The sequence below is a fragment of the Silurus meridionalis genome, chromosome 10 (genome assembly GCF_014805685.1).
Source record: "Silurus meridionalis isolate SWU-2019-XX chromosome 10, ASM1480568v1, whole genome shotgun sequence".
Taxonomy (NCBI): domain Eukaryota; kingdom Metazoa; phylum Chordata; class Actinopteri; order Siluriformes; family Siluridae; genus Silurus; species Silurus meridionalis.
In genome coordinates this window covers 13,946,220-13,966,155 of record NC_060893.1, presented here as the reverse complement: position 1 = coordinate 13,966,155, position 19,936 = coordinate 13,946,220, and the positions used below count along the sequence as shown (strand labels likewise).

The window sequence follows — 19,936 nt, the reverse complement described above, 5'->3', positions numbered from 1 at the left end:
CACGAGAGAAAGATGGGTTTACAGAAGGGACATGAGTCAGTCCTCATAACATTTAAATGCACTAAGCATGTGTCAGTGTATACTGTACTGTATATGCATGTGTGTGTGTGAGCTTGAGCAAGTATGTGTATTGTGCCAAGCAAACAGCTCCTGCCACTTTAGCTATCTTTACCCTTTTCACATAGGTGTGGTATTATTCAGAGCTCGTGTGAGGCAGATATTTGACACGCTCCCTTGTCACATATTTTTAGGCGTATTGCATTTCAAAAGCCAGAGTGGTTTCAGACTTGCTGTCACACCTGTAAATTGCCTAATGTATTTATGGATCAAGTTATTATAATAAGAAGTGCTGTTTTTATATGTTGGCAGGGAAAGCATTTTATCTTTGATAAGATCTCGAATTAAACTCACCCTGAAGGATAAAACAGCTCCTTCTGCTTTCCACTCACTATAAATTATAATTTGACATTTTGGAAAAAGCGTTGGAAAGCAGCTACCTCAAAGTGTCAAAATTGTTCATTAATGTTACATATTTAAACCATAATAGAACGTAATTTACTTTAGTTAACTCATGCCATAGCAGCAAACTTCAGTTATGTTCAATTAAAATCATTGTTTAAGGTGATTACTAAAATCTTAGCTAAACAATGTAAAGATTTAAAGTAAGAGATTCTTAAAAAAAAAAAATAAAGCATTTAGAGCATTCGGATTATTAGGTACTATATATATATATATATATATATATATATATATATATATATATATATATATATATATATATATATATATATATATACATATATGACTATATAATAATAATTGTGACTTAGGCTCTGTATGAGTGTAGTCATTTTAAGAAAAAAAACCCTTAATGATTGAATTGGTACAGCTGAGGTTCAGAGTAAGTTGTCTACATATATTAGTACCGTATATCACAATTATTTATTATTCATCTGTTCCATTTATAATAGCGTGTCAGGACTTGTTCATTTTACATTAATCACTAAAACAAATTCTATGCTGATGCAACACTGTATATAATTATAGTTATACAGTAACAATACTATAAAACAAACCACAGAACAACAATTTTTACATAACCCTTTATACACTGAATCTTTATATACTTTATTTTACTTCAGCCATCTCAGCCTGATGTAACACACAGCATTATACTGCACAAAGACTCCTACAGCGTTATACTGTGCAATTTAAATATATTTCTTTTCCTTTTGTATACGAGTACATTTTGGCTTATGTTAGTTTTGTCTTAATGTAACAGACAGTCGAGGAAAGCATTTCACTGCACGCCGTACTCTGTATGGTTTTGTGTGTGTGTGATCAGTACATTTTGAAATTAAATTTACTTGTGCATCCTGATCGAGTGAAAATTAAGGCGTGAAAGCACATAGAGGACTGGAGTTTGCCATCCAGAGATAGGGAAATATATGCCCTAAACACTGAGTATAATCATTTTCTTTCTTCCTCACAATTATGTCGGTTTTGATTTGTTTTAGGACCTCATTGTGTTTCTTTCCCTTTGACCTAAAATATGAGAGATGCTTTAATCTTTGCTTCATTTCACCTGAAATAACAAATCTCTGAAAATATTTTCCCTTGCCTACTGCATCACACATTAAATCTTTTATTTTTATAAATTAAAATGACACTTTTTTGTAAACATGCAGCATAATTAAACATTAACTATTAAAATCCCAGGATCCAGCAATAGGTATAGGTATAATATATATATTTTTTTTAATTACACCATTAAGTATGGAATTAGTTATAGTTATTGTGTAATATATAGCAGTTACACAGCAGTAAATATAGACGTGATCTTTCTTCCTGCATTTCTCTTATTTCTTTTTTCTTTCCATTAAGATATGTCCTTAGTGTGCAGTTGTGCATGAAATAAGATTTCACTGACCACAGCTGTTGTCCATTAAGGTGAACTTAAGTAACGTTTTCCTTACTGTTGGCATTACTGTGATTAACTGAATATTATCAACAGACTCTGCCCAAATTAAATACATCCAGTGTCAGTTAGCTGTACAGTGCTGAAATCCAATATGCTACAACTTTAAAGGAAATGATCTTTCAATACTAGCGAATAATGTATTTAATGGTCGACATTTTGGTCATTTAAAATTAATACACATTAAAAGGGAACAATAAATATGACAGTATATTTCCAGTATACTTATCGCATAATTAAGCTCAAGTTCAAACAGACTTTGTCACTGTTTATATGCTATTGTTTGATTGCTTGATGTTGTTTGATTTGAGTGTCAATCACTTTCTAATTATCTTTATACTTATTTGTAAAATGTATTTTATTCTCATGAAATCCATAAGAAACACAACTATTATTATTATTATTATTAGTAGTAGTAGTAGTAGTAGTTGTTGTAGTTGCAGTAGTAGTAGTAGTAGTATTTGTTTCTCATATAATAAATCACGTTTTTGTTATGTTAATTATGGTTGATGGGTGAATGGATTTTATTTCATATTAACAAACTCAAAACATTGCCCCTTTGCCAAATATGAATCCTAAAATCAAGTGACATTGCAAAAGAGGTGGGGCTTCTAAATGCTGTCAGATTAAAATAACTGTCAGCCATTCTAGGTTCAATTATTCAGAGCATAGTATATATTATATGGTTCATCATACAACCCTTTACATATTATTAATATATTGCACTCCACAGTTGGGTGTTTTTTCCTTCAACTGGTATGTTGCTTAAAAAAAAAAAAAAAAGCATATGTATTATTATATATGAGCCCCAACGTGCGGTGCTTTGTGAGGTGTTGTTGAATTTGGCTTTAGTAAGGGACAGGCTGTGCTGACTGCTCTGTTATATGGCTAATGGAAGTTCACTATGATTGGATTATTTTGTTGGCTTTGAAATTATGTCATTCTCAACCTGGCCAGAAAATGAGGCCATGTTCTCCATTCGTGTCTGCTTTGGAGCTCAGCAGACTGTCATTGTGAATATCACACTCCTGCATGAGCTGTTTCAGAAAGAGAGAATTACTTTTACTGTGTGTGTGTGTGTGTGTGTGTGTGTGTGTGTGTGTGTGTTTCTTTCTTTACTCTTTCTGCTCTAAACCTCACAGCTTGTCCTTGAACTAAAATAAATATATGATTCAAGATCTCTGTACGTGATATTTTTGTAGATTAAGAAAAATTCAATCCACATATTTCTAAAACTTCATAAAGTATAGTCAAAAGGTACAGAACATGCTCAATCCGTCCAGGCTGTCTCAACAGCCTAAATTCAAAGCATATCGCTGAACTGGAGCTGTCATTTGAACAGGGAGTCCCACTGCTATTGTTCTGTGCTGAGTTCTGAGAACTGGAAGACATCACCCAAGGAAGAATCTGCTCTGAGAGGTGTTTGCTAGAGTTATGGGCACTATTAGTGCTGGGCCTCTGTGTTGCTTAATAGACATTCAAAAGAGCCTGTAGGATCCTTGGCCTTCTTTCGTCAAAGTTTTGGTTTGATTTGTGTGCATGAGATGCAGAGCCAAAGATCCTGAGGCACAGTGCTGAAAAGGATGCTGAAGAGAATGTGTATGTATAAGGAGAGAGAGGAAGTATTTTAGAGTGTGTTGTAAGTTAACCCCTTAACCAGGCCATTTTAGCAAAGCAATAACAAGCATGTTCTATTCAGTGATTTGTTATTTGTCAATTGTTTTTGTGCAAATCTCATTAGCAAGCCCTAATTGATTACTGTGTACAGTTTCCTGGGCAGCATTGGTCCTTGGTTTGGTTGCTGTCAAAATCTTTTTGTATTTATAGGTCACAGTATAGCCAATCAGAATATCTGTTCCTAGTGTGAAAAAGCATGATGAATCAAGTTCTTTTCAAGGTTTGTTACGATTCAGCTTGTACATTTGTACTTTAGACATAACTGGATTTGTTGCAATTTTGATGCTTACAGTACATAAAACACATGCACATTTTGCATTGTATAACGGTCCAATAACAAAATGAATATATTTGAACAGTTGTTATTGTCATTAAAACTTCAACCATGATTTTTGGCTGGAAATTGAGTCATTCAGGGTTTCAGTATCCATGTTTCAGTTGTACTAGGTACAGAAACGTACAGAGAATGCAAGGTCTGCGATTGAAGTCTTTTGTTTTAGGCCTGAACTACTAGCTAGCTAATTATTGAGCATAAAATAATATAGTGTGAGTTAGGTAGCAGAAACCCTGTACAAATAGAGCAGTGAATCAAGTCACATTTAAAGGCTGGTACTGTTATGCAATTGTACACAGGTTTCTTTTTTTGTTTTGTTGTTGCATGTTGTAAACCTTTTAAGCAGTGATCCATGTTTAATGGCTTTGGTTATGACACTATAAATGGACAGTGATAAATGTACCGTGTGTAATCCTGTCAGGTATTTATATTTTGATTTACTTTGCACAGAAAGACCCGCTTCTGGCTGCAGCTCCATGAAAGAAGCATTTAGATTTAGATTTTGACCCAAATAGCCACTGGCTTCGGGGTTTGGAGTGGCAGTCCAAATAAACTCAGGTATTCTCAAATACGTTGACCTGGCCAAACACAACAGTCCTGTTTGCTTATGTATTTATCTAGACTTCCTATATACTTTCAGATATTGGGGAACCTGCAGAGGGGTGGATGAGAGCCTTGTGTGTTTGTGTGTGTGTGTGTGTGTGTGTGTGTATGTGTGTGTGTGTTTGCGTGTGTTTGCGTGTGTGTGTGTGTGTGTGTGTGTGTGTGTGTGTGTGTGTGTGTGCTTGTGGAGCCTGTTTGTGAAGATTTACTCTTATATGTGAAGCCGAGGTGTGTAAGGACTAATAATGTGTGTGTTATCCAACTTCTGCCATCTCTTTCAACCTGTTTCTGTTAGGGTGCATTAACCTGGCAGCTTCCTGTCTGTCAGCCAAGAAATACAGGCCTGTGTGTGTGTGTGTGTGTGTGTGTGTGTGTGTGTGTGTGTGTGTGTGTGTGTGTGTGTGTGTGTGTGTGTGCAGGCATGCATCCTCGCATAGTTCACTTGATGCCTGTGTGTATGTTTAGGAAAGGGATTGATCGATTTGTTGTGTATTGCGTGTGCTGTGGGAGCACATATTGAAGCGTGTGTGTTGTGTGTCAATTTGGAAGTAGAAGAATGAGAGTGTGTGTTCTGTGAACAGAGGGATGTGTTGTGAGATTGGTGGCTGCTGAGAGGTTTGAAACCATGCACAGGCATGCACAGTATGTATGAGCAGGGCTTCAAGCCTCCCAGAGCCCAGCTTTAGGCTGAACAAACACATGTGAACTCAGAGAACCATCTTTTTTTTTTACAAAATCACTTTGGATTAATTTTATGCTATCTATGAGTATTTTCTGCTGAGTGATTGATCCAAACCTTTAATGCAAAAAAAAAAAAAAAAAAAAAAAAATTCTAATACTGAGCATTTATATTTTACTTGATTGTGCTTAACTTGAAATACTTTTAAAATACTTATATTACTTACTTTTAACTTTTAGTTTTATCTGTCTGTTTACCAAATATTTACTTTGAAAGCTAGTCACAATTTTAGATTTTTGTTCTCTTCATGAATATTCTGAATTATTAGTTTTTATAAATCTTTTTTTAAAGTCTTGGAATAGAATTTTCTCAGTAGCTCTGCCAGGTTTTCAATAGAAAAGTCAAGGGCCTAATTGAGCTTCCTATAAAAGAGGCTATTGAGCTCAAAATAAACCTTTTTGTACTTCCACAATGGAGTCTTGTACTATAACATAAACTTCCCCCTCATATCATAACATGCTAATTTTACAGCCCATCTCTTCGAACCTGGCCTGCAATCCAAGTCCATATTAAAATGAATATGAAATGAAGAATAAACCTTAGACACATGCTGGATTATTTCATGCTCCATTGCACCTCAGGGACAGCAAGAATGAGAAGAGTAAATACAGTTATTGCTGTTTCTGCCAGTAAGAGACGCCTCACTGGGAGAGAGAGAATGATCTTGCTGCAGTTTGTATTTGCTGGTCCAAATACAATTCATAGTTTGATGGGTTGCATTTTTATTTTATTCTTAGTCTTCGCTTTTCTGTATATTTATTTTAAGGTATTTAGGAAGAAATGTATTTTGTTCAGGCTTGTTCCACTTGTTTTTTCTACATATACAATAACTTCTTTGCGTACCCTCAAGCCCGCAATGTGTACAGCTCATCAGTTTGGAGATGTTTGTGTAAATGTGACTTTATTTTTGCTTCCACATCGCTGCTAATTAACTATTTCCCCTCCGGTGGCTCTTAATTCAGTCCGATGTCCTCAGTGACTCCTCTTAGCTTGGAAGAGAACGCTGTGTGAATATAAAGTTGTATCTGCCTTCCCACAAGTTGCAGTATACCATGAGCTTCCCTTAGTAAAGTATGTGATCTTTTTGGCTACAGAAATTGAGCTTATAGTGAATGTACGGTAATGATGTTTGACATTCCGTTCCCCTGTGTTACTTTTGGCTGCAGGTGAATGATTATAGAGACATCCCTGTTGAGCCACGGCCGACTCGGTTCAACAGTAGCTGTTCTGTTTTTGGGATGGAATTAATAACCATCAACTGTGGCATGAAAATGCTTAAAGCCTCGCTGGTACCACAGAAGTATACACACACACACACACACACACACACACACACACACACACACACACACACACACACACACACTTAAACCATGTGAAGTTTACTATTCTTTTGAGGACTTTCCTAACACTAACTTAAATAAATCTTTTTTTTTCTTCTTTTATAAAGTTTTCCTTAAAACTGCAAGATAATTTCTATTCTTCTGGGGACATTTGGTGCCAAGCAAGATAGAAAAACATCTCCAGACACAGAATGAAAATAATCCTAAGAAGAATAGAGGACGTCACCACTCAGACACTGGCAGTAATAGAGCCTGTGACTCTCTGAAGAGAAGAAGCTTTTGAATCTCTATAGACATAAATACGCCAGAGAGAGATTTAAAAACCAGGTAGAGATGAATTCTTTATCTTATATATATCATGCTTTCTCCTTGATTGTCAGCCTTCTCTTTCTTTTTCTTACTCACTCTATTCTCACCCTCCCTCTTACTCACAGTCACACACTCTCCTGTGATATCTCTTGAATTACAGGCCTGAAAGAGACTCATTTCCTGTCGTCAAATAGAAGGATCTGTCTGTTAGTATGATGGACACAACTCTGGTAAATATTATTTTCTCTGAGGATGAGGAGGTCACAGCGGGTCACTGAGTGATGGATGATGAGGCTCTTTTAAAGGGAGATGAAGTAGGAGTAGAAGGAACATTTTTATATTGAAGTATGCTCAAAGCAGTGCTGTAAGAAGGTCAAAATGTCTGAAATTTAAGCTCCATTTATAAAGATCACACCAGACTGGATTTTACTAAAGAGCTAAAGGAGAATCTTTGTCCTATGCATGTCAGTCACAGCTTTAAGGTTGTCAGTTGTTTCACAGGTGATAATTAAAAGACTTTAACAGCATCTCAGTGAGTCATTTATTCATTCTTCCTTATCCTGGTCAGGGTCATGTTGAATCCTGTCTTGGAGACATTGGATGTAAGGCAGGAATTAACCCTGAATGAGAGCACATGCACACACATTTATAACCAGGGGCAATTTAGTTGCCAGTTTATCTACTGGCATGTTTTTGTAGAATAGTGGCATGTTTTTGAGGACTGGAAAGAAACCAAAAAATCTAAAAGAAACATAGGAACAGGTGGCTGCAGCCTGAGCTTAGGACTAAATGCTGAACCCTGGATCTGTGAGAAAACTACACAGTGAGCAAGTGATGTTATGTGATAGACAATTCGCCTAAGTTTTCATAAAATGTAAGTCAAGAGTCATCATAAATTGTGTTATATCACAACGTTATGACACTGGAACATGCAATATAAGATCCATCTGTTCAAAGAGGCATGTTTTCACTAGGGAAATTATTATTAAAAATAAATGCTAAACGTATGTGCAATAAGGAATTTGTTTTGTTGATGTCTCCGAACCCATATGGCCGACAATTGACTTCTATCATGCTACAGTATGGTCCTTTGATCCGGTTTCTTCTTGTCAGTTTAAATCAACGCGTACATGAATGCATGGGGACGGCAAGCATTTCATTCAAGGCCTGATGAGACCAGGAGCTTTTGGTTTGGATTTTGCTTTATCTGGCATAATTGTAGCAAGGGGAACAGTTATTTATATTCCATTATCAGTATTCAAGAATGACATATGATAGTGAAGTGTATGAAGGAAGAAGAAGAAGATCCAAGAAATGATTGGGAGTTTGCTGGACTGCATTAATGTCTGGAATAATGATTATATGCATTTATGTGAGTGTTTTTTTTTTTTTTTTTTACAGGGCTTTCTCCAGTTTAGTGTGCAGCATACTACCAGCTTTTGCTGAATTATGACTGCCATAACATAATATTTTAGCAGGCCAACATGAAACTCTCCTTTGCCAAGAGGCTCTTAATCAAAAGTCTGACACCTCACAATTGGAAAGCAGTGCGTTAGTAAATTATGTTAACAGCTGAAAATCTTCTTGCAAATCTTTAATCAGGCACAGGCTTTGGTTTCCCAGGACCTTTGGCTTGTGCAGTAGGTTTAAAGACAATGCCACATGGCTTCTATTAACCAAATCAGTTAGTTTATTTGTTTATGTGCCTGTGATGACTATTGATAGTTTTTGGGCACACACTTGCACGGCTCTGGAGATTTTGTCTTCACTCATGTGGATCATTATTCCACTGGTCCTGTTTAAAGCAGACAAAAGACAATGTTAATAATGTTCCCAAAGTATCTTCTGGGTTACTGTTAGGGTGCTGATGGCTGTTAAAAAAGTGTCTCTGGCAAAATGCTATCCCAAAAGGAGCTCTGTCACTCTGTCATCTGGGCTAATACTGGGACACTTCACATTTTTGCTCTTGTAAGGTGGTGTGTCCCTTGTGAGTTAAAAAAGGGGGGGGGGGAGGAAAAAATCTGCTCTGCAGAGACAGACAAATATTGTTTTTCCTGAGTTGTGCTGATTTATTCCACACTGGGCCATGTACACTGGGCCAAGTGTGAAATTTGCCAGCCAAATTGAGGGGTTTGTGTGTGTGTGTGTGTGTGTGCGTGTGTGTGTGCATGTGCGTGCACGATGCCCCTGTTTATTCTCGCGATCAAACATATAGAAGTGACTGTGCTTCTCTGTGTATCGTCTCTGACCCACTCTGTCTGTTACACTCAGGAGCTCACAGTAATTTTCCACTGTTTCACTTCACTCGCTTGTTATTTATATTTTTCTTATTTTTATTTTACAGCTCTGGATTTCACAGCCAGCTGCAATATTATACTTCTCTCTCCTACATTTCTATCCAGAAATTGAAAGCAGTAAAATTTTGCGTGTGAAAGCAGTTTTAAAATGCGCCTAATTTTTAAAGTGTATCATAAACCAAACCAGATTCAACAACAATGTCCTCACCATTGCCCCAAACACACACACACACACACACACACTCCAGTTTTGGGGAGGTGTCGAGACAGCTACCCCCTGGCAGTAGCACATAAACAAAAGCAGATACATGCTTGTGCACACACATACACACACACACACACACACACACACTGAAGTCATTTTCTATCATTATCATTATCTTGCTCTCATGCAGCTTAATGTATGTACAGTATATGTGGTGTGTTTATTCACTTTCAGCCTTTACTGTTGTGGTTCTACAAATCTCTCAGACTCTCTATTACAGAGTCTGAAATTTCCATATCAGAGATTTATGACAAAAAGATTTTATCAATTCCCATGCACAGGTCTGTCAGCATTCATCGTTTCAGAGTCTATTAATTTATATAGCAATATTTTAAGTTATTCTCAAACATAAAAAAAATTATTTTATGTGATCAAAGTGTACTTTGAGTAAAATAGAAATTGTATTATTTATTTATTTTTTTGATTTGATTTAAATCTCTGTTTCAGGCAGCAATAAAAAAAACTGGGATGTCAGTATTGTGCCAGACATGTTCAGTACTGACGTTTATGAGAAGGTTTAGTGTTCTGTAAATTAACTACATGCAAAGGGATGTTGTTAGCACTCAATTAACACAGTAAAACACTTTCCATCTGAGACTCACCAAACTTCCCAAATTAGGGAAAACACAACAGGACTTCTCTTGTCCTTTTTCCAGCCTTTGATATAATTCAACAGTTATATTCTCATTGAGTTTAATCAGATTGTGTTGTAATTTTGCGGTGAGATTAGCAAATATTTTTTTTTTTCCGTTCTTGTGTTTCTGGTGAGGAGATGATTATGCAGTTGATGCAGCATCTGTATGAAACGTACACACTGGAGACTTTGTTTCAGTGCTGGCAAACATTGCTCATCCTGATCAGAATACAAACATACCAAAATGAGCTTTTTGAATAATCGGACGCCAAAAGTTAATGTACAGCTGTGCGCTTGGCCTGCATCCATTTTATAATGCATAATTTAATCATGAGTTTATCTGTTATGAATTTATTTGTGGCAGTTTGACTGAACATTTTGGCGAAGGTTGCATACTGCAGTTATTTTGAGTGTGAAGTGTGTCACATAAGTCACTGACACATATAAACAATCTTTGACATATAAACAGCCTGATTGCATGAAAAATTCATAGGTATTTAAAAAGTGCAATTTGGTCCGATTTTAATCATTTTCATAAAAATCGAGTGGCTTTTGCCAAAAGAGAATCACCATAATGTTTATTTGTTTTGCAAACCATTGCAAACATTTAAAAAGTGTGAGATCATGTTAATATAAAACATTGACTGTGTCCCAGACCCCCTCGCCCAGTATAAGTACCTGAACTTACTAATGCACTTGTGGCTGGATGAGCACAAATCTTTACAATCATGCTTCAAAATCTAGCAGAACCAGAGCTACATTTAGAATGTGTTTTTCAACAGGAGCATGTGTGTATAATGGACAGGTGACCACAAAGTTCTGTACATATAATGTAGATCAGTCTAAAAATCCAAAAATCATTAGCTTTGGTGGGAGTTAACCAGAAGTTTAGCTTTACTACTGGGAACTGAACTGTAAATGCAGCTTCTGGAGTCCATCATCTCATTCTCACCATTCCCTAAACAAGAAAGAAATTTCCTGGAGTCAGCCAGGATGCTCAGCATGACTCGATCTGGAGTTTAGGAGAACAAAGCAAACTGACACATTACTGCCCTACAAGTACTATAATGCCTGTACACTTAGGGTCTGGCTTGCTGGTTTTTGTGTGTAAAAACATTCACAAACAAACACCCATCAAAACTCCTGCTACTGTTGATCTAATAACATGGCCTTTTAAAGGGTTGAAACACCTTGGGAATGAACATTATGAGGGAAAGCAGCATGACTGAATGGCAGGTACTAAATTTGCAACATCTGTATTGACTAGTTAAATAAAAAAAATTAAAAAATTGCATTCAGTAGGATTTAATATTGCAGTTAATCAAACAAAAAATCTAAATATTTTTTTAGAATTTCGTTTAATGTTACTACAAAAGGTTAGTGTCTAATTTATTGTTTATCATATGATCTACATTTAAATTTTCAGTCTCTTTCCTTATAGGTAAAGCATAAACCCATTTATTTAGCATGTATATTACTTACATCAGTCCACACTCACTCATCTATTTAGCTTTAATCATCATTATACTGGATATTCATAAGTATTTTTGCTTTCCTCTTTTCTGCAGATCAGTATTTGCTATTACTGTAAGATCCATATAGCACAAATAAAAGCCTTAGTTCACAAATTGACATACATTTATCTCATTGTAAAGGAGTACTTTATCATTTTATTTATATGGGATTTATGCGGGATGTTAGTAAGAGGGTTGCAGTTCTTAGGTTGCAGGAAATGGTCACGTCTCTGCCAGAATACAAAGAAGTTAAATTCAGCAAATGATTAAGTCGAACAGTTATTTTGGATTTTTAATATTATTTCAGTGCTTTAAATTAAGTCTGTTTTAGGCCATCCCAATACAGTTTTGCCACACTGTATGACAGAGTGCAGGATATTGCATTCTCCAACAGTTCTCCAACTCAAATCTTTCAACAGTAGACCTGAGATTAAAGACCATTACTGTGTTCTGGATACATCATCAATCAGTGAGATTATGCAAATATCGTGCTTGCGTAAACAAGCCCTTTCTGTTTAGGATGAATGTTTTATGAGAATAGACTGGTGATATATATTGTCTCTTACATTAAAAAAGAATAATCATTTAATCAATTGCACTTTTTTCTTTGTGCTTATAGCATTTTTATTTGACACATGCACAATTGTTATGCCTAGAGAAAAGCTTTTTAAAAAATGAAGGAGATAAGTTTGAAGCTATTTGTGTCAGGGTAAAAGAAGACAATTTGGAAAGTATGCTTTATATGTCAGCAATATTTTTTTTCTGATTATAAGCATGTGCATGTTTCTGTGCATTTCACTGTATGCAGGGCCGAGTAAGACTGCTAATGTTTTATTAATGTGAGAATGTCAGTATTGCTGGTACAAAGTCAAACATTTTTATCTGTCCTGTGAGTTTCATGTTATCCTAGGCCATCCTCCTACTGGTAACTTTACGACAAAAACCATGACTCCACACTCACAAATCAGAGGTTCTAATAAAATATTTTGGACACATTTTGAAAATTTGTTGTCGGCTGCCTTTGAATCACACTGAATCTGCCACCGGCAAGCACATAAATGTCTTTTATGATGTGAGATCTTTGCCTATGACAGCACAATCAGGCTGAACATTGAAAAAAAAAATTGCTGTGTATGTGTACTTTTGGTCTTTAAGTGCTTGGCTAGTGAGCCCAAGCTCCAGTTGATTGATGACTTGTGTACTGGAGTGAAACTCCCTTTTTGAAGAGAAAAATTAGAACTTTGGGTTTGAGAATCGAATGTGTATGACGTCTTCAACATTACCCGTTCCATATGAGGTTAATCAAATGTGGCAAACCCCTCTTCTGCAGTGCAATCCATGCATTTAATCTCATCCATTTCATGGCCATGCTGCTTTACTTTGCCTGAACTTTGTATATTTTGAGGAAGTCAGTGGTAAAACAAAGTTTACGAAATACGGTGGGTCTGCATTTCACAGCATACATCTCAGCACAGCATCGCAGCATATGAATTCATTTAATTTAGTCTCTTGGAGTTATTGAGCAGCTTCTGTTATATTCTGTTTTCTGTGTAATGTCTTGTGCCATGTGATTTTTGTGAAATGCTGCATGTGTAATGAGGCTGTTACATACTTATGCTGCCTTCCTGTAGGTTTGAAATTGTGAAGTATGATTTTCCTACTGGGATGCTTCAGTTGAATGGTTTTACCAAGTTCAGAAAGTTGCTTTATTCCCTCTCATCAATAAACATTTCAAGTTACATTACACATGATTCGGGGCTACACAGCTCAGTAAGAGCAAAAACAGAAAGAAACTATAGTTGAGGTTTTTTCCAGCTTTGAAGCAAATAAACACTGAATGTGCAATTGTGAATTGCCAAGTGAGGGAGCTCACACTGCTTAACCTAGTTCAATTAAACTTAAATAAATAAATGAATAAAAACAAACGCATGAAATGTCTCTAAAATGTTTCTATCCTAGATCTGGGATATCCTGTTTCCATCCCAAAGCTGTCAAGCTGCTGCTTTTCACCCACGCATATGCGAGTCATTAACTATAAACTGTTGTAATATTGTTGTTCAGGCCAATTCAGGACCACAACGTGCAATAACCAAGCCTTACTGTAACTATAATGCTTATACTATTACCAGTATTGCTGTGAGCCGTTATTCTGAGCCTCTATCTCTCACCCTACTGTCCTTAATTCTCTATGTGCAGCATTGGTATAATATAACTTACATATGTTTGGCAGTCTGGGAAAATCTGCAGTATGCTGCTGTTCAAACAGCCAAGAATGACTTTTCTTTTGCCAAATCGGTATATTCTTCTTCCTATAATATATTTTGAAAGCTCAAATTTAGAGAATGATTTTATTTAGGTTTAAATGTAGACTTCCTGTCGTTCCATAGAAATCATGCTGGCTAAAGAAGCAGATTAACAAAGTCAGTCTGCCTAAATACAACAAATACAGCTCTGGTTAACTGTCATTTCCCCACACAGTTAATGTCACTCTTTGAATTGTTGGTTATTGACATGCCAAATATGCCCCACATATAGCATAATCAATTCAATTTAAAAGCATGCAATCAAGCAATCATGGAAGAGAAAGGAAGTACAAACTTTTATCATGTGAAGGGGTTTCCCAGGCTGCCACAAGCTGTATATTCGGTTTTATAATAATGCAACAAAATGTGTTTTGTTGTCCTTACATTGTATAAGCAGTACACTTAAAAGGCCAATGCCTTGGCTTTGGGCCCAAGTGGACACAATTGGCTGATCTCTAAAAATGGAAAGCCTTCTTCTTTTGACACACCAGCCAATTACAGGCCTCTGTTGTTTCATGTATACAAAATATAGTAGTTAGTGTTTTTTTCTCTCAGAAAGCATGTGCTAGTTTTTGTTCTTAAGATCCATAAGATCATGCTGGTGCAGTTAATTAACTGTGTAATGTCTATAAAAGGGAATTTAATTGCATTATATAATAAGATGTAAATAATGAGACACGTTGTATCCTTTAAGCTTCATTGCTGGTTTAATTTAATAGTCAGTTGCACATATTGTACATCCATCACTAGATATCACCACACAACATTACTTATTGGAACTGTCAGTATGACAGTTTGTAAAATCTGACAGATTTTAATGTGTCTTTGAGGTTACATGCTTGACTCAGGGCAATATATTAATGGGCTCTGTAGTGTACTTGTATAGGGATGGAAACCTGTAGCATGTGTTAATGGCTCTGTGGTCGTGTAAACTCTAATGAATTCTCCCAAGTGTGAATAATGCAGATATACTCCACATGTACACGCTTTACATCTGGCATCAGGTTTATTAAAAGGTGTATATATTTTGTTGTGCACACATAAATGACAGCAAATCTGTTGGAATGGATTTAGAACAGGGATTCATGTTTAGCAGTAGTTAACCTTCTGCACCACATGTGTGATAAAAATTAATTGGTCCTAATAGAAAGATTTTGTATAATTTACAATGCTCCCGGGACATTAGCCAAACTATAATGCCTAAATATTTTCAGTTTAATTAGTGCTTAAATTCTGGTTTCCATAAGGTTTATTCAATAACTTAACACATTTTTGATTGGATAATTATGTTCTTTGCTGAGCTAATCAGCTTCTGGGCTCCACTTGATGGCATAGTCTGCAAAATCTTAGCCAATAGGATTGACTTATACAATAAAAAAGTGTTAAAACATCAGTGTAAGTATAATGAAACAGATTAAATTATTCTGTCTTAAACCGCAAAGAAGAGTAAAAAAACTGAATTGCAGCAACATGAGATGGGAAAATGTCTTGTGATAAACTGTTATCCATCTAGTTAGGCGTACATTTGATTGTTGATGTTTTGTAACCAGATGTTTTGTATTAATGTTTTGTAACCAGAATTCCTGGAGATAAGCTCTGAATCAAATGTGGCCCAAGAGAAAGTGATTACTAAATATTAATGAATAAATTAGGGTTCCCCTTTGAGAACTCGAGCTGCATTAACAACGGTTCAGGAACGCCTCTGCATGACCACTCTCTGAACCATGTGTGTAATCTGTCTAACGGAATAATACAAATAAGGTAAATAAAAAAAAATAAATATAAAGTATAAATATTAAGTATAGTATAACTAAAAAGTATTAGCTGGCCCTTCAGACCTTCTCGGCTTTGGTGGGCAAAGCGTACATAGACACAAAGCAAACACGGCACTAGTACTAGGTCCAGCGAGATCAAGCCGGTGGCTGCCTGCACACTATGGCAGTCTTGCAGGCAATCCCGGCTGACCTGCTTAAGGGGCTGGACAAGGAAGAAGGTATTAAAAATGACGGCATTCTAAAGTTGCGTAGTGCCACAGACCTGTCTCTTCCAGCGAGTCCTCCCTCGCCGCTCTCACGGGGCAAGCTCTCGGCAGGTGCAGCCCCAACCAAGTTCCCATCGTGAGGTCCAAAAACAGTCGAAGCCCAAGGAAGTGATGGATCTGAAGACATTCATCTTTAATAGGAGGGCTTTGACAAAAAGTTTTGACCGTTCAGGTTCTCTGAGGGGCCCTGCTGGGGCAGCAATGTACACCTCAATAGGTGCCCGCCTTTCCTCTGTGCCCTCAGGAAATCGTTTCGTTAACCCTGCCACCCTGGGTGTTTCAGGGCACAACGGTGAACAGTGAGTGCCTCCGTCAGCTTCTGCTCAGGATCTTAGTGACTTTGGGTGGCCTGCTGCCTCCCAGGAGACCTCTAGAACAGCTTTAGGGCACCGCTCAAGCTGCTCTAGGCACACCAGAGGTCGGTCTCAAGAGAATGATACCCTTAGTAGATTATTTAGCAGCCTAAAAACTCCTGCAAAACATGTCTCGATGGTTGAAAGAGGCTACAAGATTAGGTTAAGGTCTCTTCCACTTAGGTTCAACAGGGTGTTTCCCACTCTAGTGGGTCCCGAACAGGCTCTGGTCATTGAACAAGAAGTAAACACTCTCTTAAGGAAGGAGGCCATTGAAGTGGTCTGTCCCCTCGACAAAGATTATGGGTTCTACAGCTGGTACTTCGTAGTTGCCAAGAAGGATGTGGGGCTGCGTCCTATTTTAGATCTGCATCAGCTGAATGCCTCACTTATGAAGCTTATGTTCAAGATGCCCACACTGGAACAAGTCGTTTCTTAAACCAGGTCTAAGAACTGGTTCATCAGAATAGATCTGAGGGACACGTACTTCCACATACCCATCCTTCGTCTACACAGGAAGTTCCTGAGGTTTGCTTTCGGGCCGAAGCTGAGCAATATTGGGTTATTTTGGCCTTTCACTCTCACCCGCCCTTTTACAAAGTGTGTGGATGCTGCTATGGCTCCTCTGAGACACCAAAGCATCCTCATACTTAATTATATTGATGATTGGTTGATCTTAGCTCAATTCGGCATCAATATGTCGTTCTCACCCACATAAAGGAGTTGGGGTTGAGACTAAACACCAAGAAAAGTGTGCTTTCTCCAGTACAGAGAACCACTTATCTAGGCGTAGTGTGGGATTGGACCACAATGCCGGCACTTTTGTCTCCTGTTTGGATCGCATCGATCCTCATGACTGTCAAGAGAGTGAAAGAAGGCCAGTCACTCACTGTAAAGCAGTTTTAAAGGCTACTGGGTCGAATGGCAGCTGCGTCCAATGTGGTACCACTTGGCCTCCTGCAAATGAGACCCCTGCAGTGGTGGGTCAGAACCAATGGGTTTTTCACGTGGCATGGCATGGCGAGCCTTATGGATCTTAGACATATGGAGGAAACCTGGGTTCCTGTCACAGGCCCCCGCGTTGGGAGATCCTTGTCGTCATGTAACATTAACAACGGATGCCTTCCTTACAGGCTGTGGGGCAGTCATTAATGGCTCAAGGTCTTTGGAAAGGGCCCCATCTCTTGTGGCACATCAACTGCCTGGTTATACTGGCCGTGCTTCTAACATTGAAGCATTTCCTCTCAGACCTGAGTGGCCATAATGTGCTGATTCGTATGGACAACACATCTGTGGTTTCTTACAACATCTATCAGGGGGTCTGCACTTTTGCCTCCTTCACAAGCTGGCACAACAGATCCTCCTGTGAGGCCAAGGAAAGCTGCTCTTTCTGAGGGCAGTATACATCCCAGGCGCCTAAACTAGGGAGCCCTTTCCCATGGGAATGGAGACTCCACCCAGAAGTGGTGGAGCAAATATGGAGGAACTTTTACAGAGCACAAGTGGATCTGTTTGCAACTCAAGAGACCTAGCAATAACTCCTCTCGGACTGGACGCCATTTCCCTATTTGTGCTGCTCTCAGGAGTTCTAAAGAGAGTTCAGTGGGATGGAGTCTATATCCTTTTAGTAGCCTCTTGCTGGCCCGGCCGGCCATGGTTTGTGGACCTGTTAGTGACAGGTTACCTTCATGGTACCCGGGGGCTAAGGCCTCAAGTGCGACCCAGAGTGCCTTTGTGGGATCTGGCTGTAGTTTTTACAGTCAAGAAACTATTGGCTATCTTGTTTTAAAGAGAGTTGGGGACCTTCAGGCTCTTTTTGTGGCCCCCTTTTGTCTAAAGTTTACTCCGGGCTTGGCCAGTGCCTTTCTTTACCCCAGGCTGGGGTATGTTCCCAAGGTGCCCTATGTTGCCCCAAGACTAGTCGTGCTCCAGGCATTCTATCCTCCTCCCTTTCGGGCCCCTTACCAGGAGAAGCTTAATTGGGTATGCGAGCATTAGACACATACATTCACAGAACTGCCCGGTGAAAGAAGTTGGACAAGCTGTACGTCTGCTACTATTCGTATAAGAGGAGTCTCTTCGTCTGCATCCCAGGCTTCCTCACCCTACATCTTCCCAGAAGAGTGGAGGTTATTATTACTGCAAATGGGAAATAAATGTGGAATGTGTTGAAATAACACATTAATCTGATGGGCAAACAAACTTTTGTCCTTATATTGTATGTAGGTAATATAAATCTCTTAGCAATTTTTTGGGCCAGACTGTGTTTTGACGAATACTTTTATTATATATTTTTTATTAGCAGTGATAAGCACATGACAGAAGGTTGTCCCAGTGGCAGAGTTGGTATTTTTAAATAGAATTTGGATCATGAATATGAATACTTAGATGGTTCACCCATGCACTGCTGTAACAATGTTGCCAGTGTTTTATGAATGAGATTCCAGGTCACAGGTTTCCTTCAGGAAATGCAGGGAAGTTTTAAGGTGTATTTCTTTGCTTTATGTAATTAATTACTGTCTTGTGTATGTGTACACACGTGCATGTCCGATGTCTATATAAACACGCATGTGTGTGTTTGGCATTTGTATGTATGTATAGTGCACATAAGTGTATCCGGTGTGCCCATGGATACGGCTAACAACATTTGATTTGTTTCAGACCCAAACTCACATTCTCAAATCTGTGTGTGTGTGGATCTATAGCTTCACAGTAGGAGCACTGTTAAAACCTTGTGTGTAAAAACATTCCAGCACCACCGATAGAAAACTGCTCTAGCTGTGTCGGAACCCTGCTGGTGTGTGTCAACCAAAGACAGTTCAGTTTATGATGTTAAAACTTGAGTCCAAGTGTCGCTTGTGCAGAATGAACGTCAGATGTTTTAGTTAGCAAGACTTTTCAGTTCTATTTTATATGTACCCACATTGATAATTGCAGGAGTCACTGGTTTTGGAAAATTTGGGTTTTCAAACAAAGGTTTTTTTTTTTGTCAACAATGACAACAACTACTGTTTGAACTGTGTTAGAGGAAACATCAAATTCAAGATTGGTACCAGGAACTATTGTAGCCACTGTGACCAAGAGTTCTTGGTTGAACTAGTTGTATAGCATTTTCCAAGAAGTGGAGACCATGCATCATAGAAATCATAAATATTACAGAACAGGGGTAGTATTTCTTTTATTTTTTCAGTTGATCAGTAGACTGTTTAGGCAGTATGCATAGGCCTCATAAGCCTGATCTGTACAATCTGTTATTTTCTTCCAATCTTCAGTAACCACCAAACCCAAGAGACACACATGTATGTGCATTTACATACACTTAAATGTATACTACATTACACACAGACCCTCTTCATAAAAGTACCCTTTTTTGGCTGGTGTTAATTTGAGCCTAATTATGCAGGCAGTTGCGTTTAATCCTACCATGTTTCTGGTGTCACATATCCCTGTCTTTATTAAATCGTTGTAATTCCCAGTTGCTTGGCCAGTGGAAACATGCTCTTGGCCACGACATGGGAAGGTAATAATGAGTCTTGCAGACATACC

General features: G+C 37.9%; 1 protein-coding gene across 8 annotated transcripts in view; it reads left to right on the top strand.

Annotated features, from left to right (window-relative positions):
- Positions 1-19,936, top strand: part of LOC124392311 — a 197,958-nt gene that overhangs the window by 61,993 nt on the left and 116,029 nt on the right. For 2 of the 8 annotated variants that reach the window (XR_006927144.1, XR_006927142.1), the window contains 3 exons: positions 6,498-6,620; positions 6,782-7,001; positions 7,144-7,510. The exons of 5 other annotated variants lie outside the window; for them this stretch is intronic. The gene's annotated coding sequence lies outside the window, so the exon portion shown is untranslated. Of the gene's footprint in view, positions 1-6,497; positions 6,632-6,781; positions 7,002-7,143; positions 7,511-19,936 lie in introns of those variants that run through there. One more of the 8 variants, XR_006927143.1, reaches the window with a different exon arrangement.